Below are 5,799 nucleotides of genomic sequence, written 5' to 3' on the forward strand. Positions count from 1 at the left end.
AGAAGACAAGGCAGCAGTGATGGAGCGGCTGAGCCCTTCTGCCATTAAGACAAAAAAAAGGGGTGAAATCGGATCCCCCTACCTAATGCCTCTGGAGGGGTTAAAGGGTAGAGAGGGGGAGCAATTCAGGAGGATTGAGAAAAAAACACCTGAAACCATCGCCATTATCCATTTTATGCAATCTTTGTGAAACCCAAACACTGCTAGTACTTCTCTCATGTAAACCCAACTGATTTTGTTGAAGGTCTGTGACATATCCAATTGTATCATCATACCGGGTTTCCTTTAGATTTTGAGGGAGTGGATTAATTCATGAGAGAGGATGATACTATCCATAATTTGTCTACCTTCCACATAGCCGAATTTGGTGTTGGAAGGTCAAGAACTTTATTGTTTTTGTTATTCATATGCACTTTATTGGATTTATTCACTTTAATATATAAATAAAAAATATAAAAAATATTCTGTTTTATTTCTCCACCTCTCAAGCCTTCGTCTACCCACCTTTGTCATTTTCTCCACCTTTCATACTTATTCATTTTGCAACAGTTGATATGTAAGCCTTTCATGGCTTATTGAAAAAGCATAAAAAACAGTCCGTGAGCTAAATACTTTTAATACGCTGAGGGCAACTATTAGTATTTGCAAGGAGGAAAAAAATAAAAGGGATTGACTGTGAGGAAAGAGGGTTTTTGTTAACGAGGTTGGGAAAACTTCTCACTCTCAGTGTGTTTTTTTTAAATGGCGATATTCAACAACGGTGAGAGAAGCCAAGGCATGGTTAAGTTGTTCATTCTAAGCTTGGTTGGCTGGCTGGCATGGCTATCTCATATTCCTTTAGCACAGCTTGAGTTCAGTGAAGCTGTAACGGGATCCGCTAGTTTTCCTGATGTGGGAATCGCCTGCTTAGGAAATTTAGCAGTCTAGCAGTCTTTATTACAAGCCTGTTAAGAGGAAGGCTTGATTTGGAGATTGGTGCCAGAGATGTTCTGGCCACCAACAGAGGTTCCAAATTGAAGGGCATAAGTGGGTTTGGACTGAGCACACGTTATGCTCCAGATGTTATTATGCTATCAAACAACATGTTGCATCCTTCCTTGACGGAATTCATGAAATATATTTACCATGCCCATGGTGTGAATTCCATCTTACTCCAGTGCCTTCCTTTAAAGTTTGCAGCAGTTACTCCAGTGCCTTCCTTTAAAGTTTGCAGCAGTCACTGCAGAGGTCTGTGGATGTGGAGGGGTTTGTGGATGCATTGTGTTTTGGACAGATGAAGAGACCACAATCATGCTTGCTAGTCAGATGTGTGGAACTATGAAACGACTGTCTAATGCTCTGTGCCTACTTCCATGTCTGCACTGCCTAAGAAATGGATGCCACGCGTGCAAGCAGGGCCTGTTGCATGTGGAGAATGGGAGATTGACAGAGGGTGACTCAGAGGTGGATCCCCCTGCAGTCTGTGAAATAATTGATATTGATCCAGAATTCATTTGGAAAGAGCGAACTTGTATCTGCATTCCAGTGAGTGGAGCAGGTGATGATGACTGGATAAAGCTGCTGATCAGATGTCTTAGGTTTAAAGATCAAGTAGATAGAGAAATGAGAGTATTGGCTTCGGATGTCCTGGAAAACTTCATTACTCGGAGCAGCAGAGGGTACTCAACGGTAGTAGTAGAAGAATACGAGACTGCTTCCTTAATTAAAGAACAATACAGCACTGGTTCCTTAATTGTGCCAAGGTTCATAGAAATATTAGTCACCGTTGTACTAGCTGGCTAAGAGTGGATGGTTTCTCCAGCTCTCTGGTAGCCAGAAGGGCAGTGAGGGATTATGTTGTGGATAGCAAAGGAACTGGCTTTGCCGCTAATGCATTTATAACCAGTGCTCTGGTCAAGTGTAATGCCAATAACACTTGCCAACTGCTGAGCTTTAGAGGTTGTCTTGTAGGCATAAGATCCTTGTCCTTAATAGTGGGTTGTGTGAACTTGATTTGTTCTATCAGTTGGGCTGTGCTTATTGGGTTGGAAGGAAGTTCCAGCAAATGGTATGTAATAAACTCTATGCCTCTCTCTAAATCTAGAGTTGCTGTGATAATGGCAGCCATTGGTATTGCTTTGGGCATGGACTGCTTGCATTTGTATTTAATTAGGAGAAAGAAGTTATATTTAAGTGGAAAAAGGCGTCATATGGTTTGGGGTGTCATTGTTTTAGAGATAGGGAGCATTGTAGCAGGAGGAAGCTTGGGTATAAAGAAGGGTTGTGGGAGATGGGTATATAGTCTTCTGCAAGGCCTGGTTTGGGTCAAATGGGGAATTGGCAGTTATCTTCTAGGTGACCGTGATGATCGAGTGGAATATGACAGGTTAAGACATAATGGTGAACCTATATATCCTCAAGGAGTATATGTGAACTTCATTTCTAACGATATTTCCAGGGTATTTAGCTATGGAATTATGGTGTACTCTTCTGCATTCTTGCTGAATGCTGTCTTGGCTGGAGTTCGGGGCAAGTGGGACAACTTTCCATCTTGAGATATTTTTTATGAAAAAAACTTCAAAACTTTTTTTGAACAAGAAGAAATGTATTATATTGCCTGATAAACCAGTTTTTACATGTATGAGGATGACAATGAATCATTTATCTTGATAATTTTGCTGGTTTCTCCCATAAAAGAATTCCCCTTTCTAGCTTCACAGAACTGCATTTCTAGCTCTTTTAACTGGCAGATAGGTGCACTGATTTACACACTGGTTTTGTCATGTCAAAGACACTTAACATTGTTACAAACACCGTGAAATACTTAGAAACATCAACTTCTTTATAAACTAGAAAAACCAGTTTTTACATGTTGAGGATGACAATGAATCATTTATCTTGATAATTTTGCTGGTTTCTCCCATAAAACAATTTCCCCCTTCTAGCTTCACAGAACTGCATTTGTAGCTCTTTTTACTGGCAGATAGATGCACTGATTTTGTCATGACATAGACACACTGGTTTTGTCATGTCAAAGGCACTTATCACTGTTATAAACACCATGAAATACTTAGAAACGTCATCTCCTTAATAAACTGTAGCTGAATTTTTAAAATGCTGTAGTTCAAGATTCTTTTCCTGTGTCTTCCTGACTCAAGTTGAATTCATTCAGTGTCGCTTGGCACATCAAAGAAGCTCTGTTACTCTCTCTGTTATCAAGTTTTAAAGGTCTCCAGGATTTGTGGAAAGTTTGTGCATTCATGTCCATACGCATCCAGAAGTTTGAGAATTCCATCCGTGATGGAGGCTGCTCCATTGGCCATTTGATCAAGTTTCTTGATTGTATTTTCTTGAGACGTGAAGGAACTTCATAGACGAGAAGGATCCTAGGAGTTCATGGCATGTTTGGACTCCATTGCTGACTCTCTAAATTTTTTATGGCAGGTCACCCTGTAGCACTGAGATGATTACCTTTGAGTCTCCTATACAAATGACATCTCCATCATTGAGCTATGAAAAAATTCATCCCCTTGAGCGCTGTCAGTGAGTTCTGAAATACTGTTTTTGTTAAAACCTATGCTCCATGTATATTTGCATACAAAACCTCCTGGATAATAAATTCTTCCCCTCCATCCTCCCTCCTGAACCGGAAGGATCAGGATTTCCTTTAGACACTCCATTGAACATAAGAATGCGTTTCTTCTGATATTTTATCAACCGCTACTATGTCACTGTTGGGATTTGCATACAAAAACTCCTGGATCATAAATTCCCTCTTCCCCCTTACCTCCCCCTCCCTCCTGAACCAGAAGGACCAGGATTTCCTTTAGACACTCCATTGAACCTAAGAATGTGTTTCTTCTGATATTTTATCAACGCTACTGTCACTGTCGGGAGGCCCCAGACTAGGCGGGTGTATGCTGAGGTGGTCTGTGTTGTGCTGATCCTTGACCAACTCTGAAATACTTCAGGTATCAAGCCAAACTTTTTCTCTCTCGTATTGATTAAAGTTGCTCTTACTTCAGAGATTCGTTATTATTGTTTCTCTAGTCATGGCTATAACAAAGTGTTTAATTTTGGTCCAACATTTTCATTGTATCATCGAATATAATGTGGTTTTGAATCAACCATACTTTCCAAAAAATAAATCCAGGGATCAAGTTGTAGATTGGTTTATAACAAGCTTGTTTTTCAAGAGAGCCAAGATATTGAAAAAGTGATCCCAAGTCAGGGACCTAGTGAATACTGGGACGCCAACATCAAGTAGGATAAGCTCTCGAACAGCCGCAGACAACCTACAATTGAGAAAGAGATGAAGGAACAATTCAGCTTCAGATTTACAGAAGGCAATCCAGGATGGGTCATAGATACTTCTTTTGAAAGATTTCCAGCTGTGAATTATTTTTATATCTCATGACCCAAATGAAAACACTTACCTTCGGAATGCTGTGACATTGCTCTATTCCAATGCCGAGATTGAGGGGTGCTCTTTTACCCAATGGCATGGCCCAACCTTCTTTCAGGGAGTAGTCACCTGATTTAGCTCCCCATCCAGGATCAAATTTGAAGGGCAAGGTCATATTTTAATAAAATGCTATTACTGTTGATATATCTCTTCATCCAGGATCAAATTTGAACTTCGTATCACATGTAAAAGAACTCCTCCAAACCCTATTTTACATAAAAGTGGAAACTGTGTTCGACTTTGTGATGAAGGGCATTGTTTAAATGACTAAAAAACATACCTTTAGGGTTTGCATCGTGGGCTGCATCAATTCCATCTTCTGAAGCACCCTTACACCTGACTATGAGACTGCAACGTGAAAGGGGATTGATTATTGAGAGAGAGATGAGCAAACCCTAGTTTACGCAGTTTCAAGATTTGTTGTCGTTTCAATAAAATACATGAATATAATGCAATGTGTGCTTAATGGTGCTGATGAAAAATCAACCCCCATTGAAGGACTCTTGCTTGCATGGACTGATTTAATAAAACTACTCGATATTTAACCAACCAGACTAACTTTAACTACTAACTATTTAACCAACAAGAAGTCTTTGATCCAGAATAGCTCTCTCAGAACTTGAGATTCCTGAAGTCTTTGATCCAGAATAGCTCTCTCAGAACTTGAGATTCCTCCTCAATCTCTTTGGTGTAGGTTTCGGCCTCATGCTGTATGCGTATAAAACAGCCTGCAACAGAGCCACAGGGAAGATAAAACAGGGCACAATGCAACCCAGAATACATGGAACAAAATCACTGTTCAACACAACAAATAAATATCTCGATGCGTAGTTTCGATACCAATGATAGTACTCACAGGGCAAAAGCCCTCCGTAGTAGTATCAGAGACACGGTCAAGAAAGTAAGGATAAAGTGCGTTCGAAGAAATCTATGGTTAATAATTACATAAATATAAATTATTTCAGTGGTTAAGAACATATTTTCTTTCTTAGAAAAAAGTACAGGTAAGAATAAAGTATATATATTTTAAGTATGTATGTTTTGCAAATTTAACAATTATTATTTAGACAAATATACACCAATGTTATTTCTAACTTAACAATAACCTTAAAATTTGATAATTTAAAAAACCATCCCAACCAGCAAAATGCTTATACACCAATGTTATCTCCTTTATCCCAACAAACATACACCAATATTGTCTCTGGCTTAACAGTGACCTTAAAATTTGATAATTTAAAAATCCATGGCCATTGTAGCGCAGGTTTGAAGGTTCACTCTCTCCATTTTTTGATCTCGACAACCCTAATCAAGAAACTAAAAATCCTCAACATTGAATCAGGTCATGGCTCTGG

The 5,799-nt window shown here is 39.3% G+C and overlaps 1 long non-coding RNA gene across 1 annotated transcript; it reads right to left on the reverse strand.

Moving 5' to 3' along the window:
- Positions 1–615: 615 nt before the first annotated feature.
- On the reverse strand, positions 616–5,341 carry LOC149207673 (uncharacterized). The gene is made up of 2 exons (XR_016252697.1): positions 4,416–5,341; positions 616–4,274 (listed from the first exon to the last, which is right to left on the reverse strand). It is a non-coding gene; the product is annotated as an uncharacterized LOC149207673 (long non-coding RNA).
- Between the last annotated feature and the right edge of the window lie 458 nt (positions 5,342–5,799).

This window comes from Pinus tabuliformis, chromosome 1_2 (genome assembly GCF_031772625.1).
Source record: "Pinus tabuliformis cultivar Carrire ecotype Pingquan chromosome 1_2, CPIR1, whole genome shotgun sequence".
Classification (NCBI taxonomy): Eukaryota; Viridiplantae; Streptophyta; class Pinopsida; order Pinales; family Pinaceae; genus Pinus; species Pinus tabuliformis.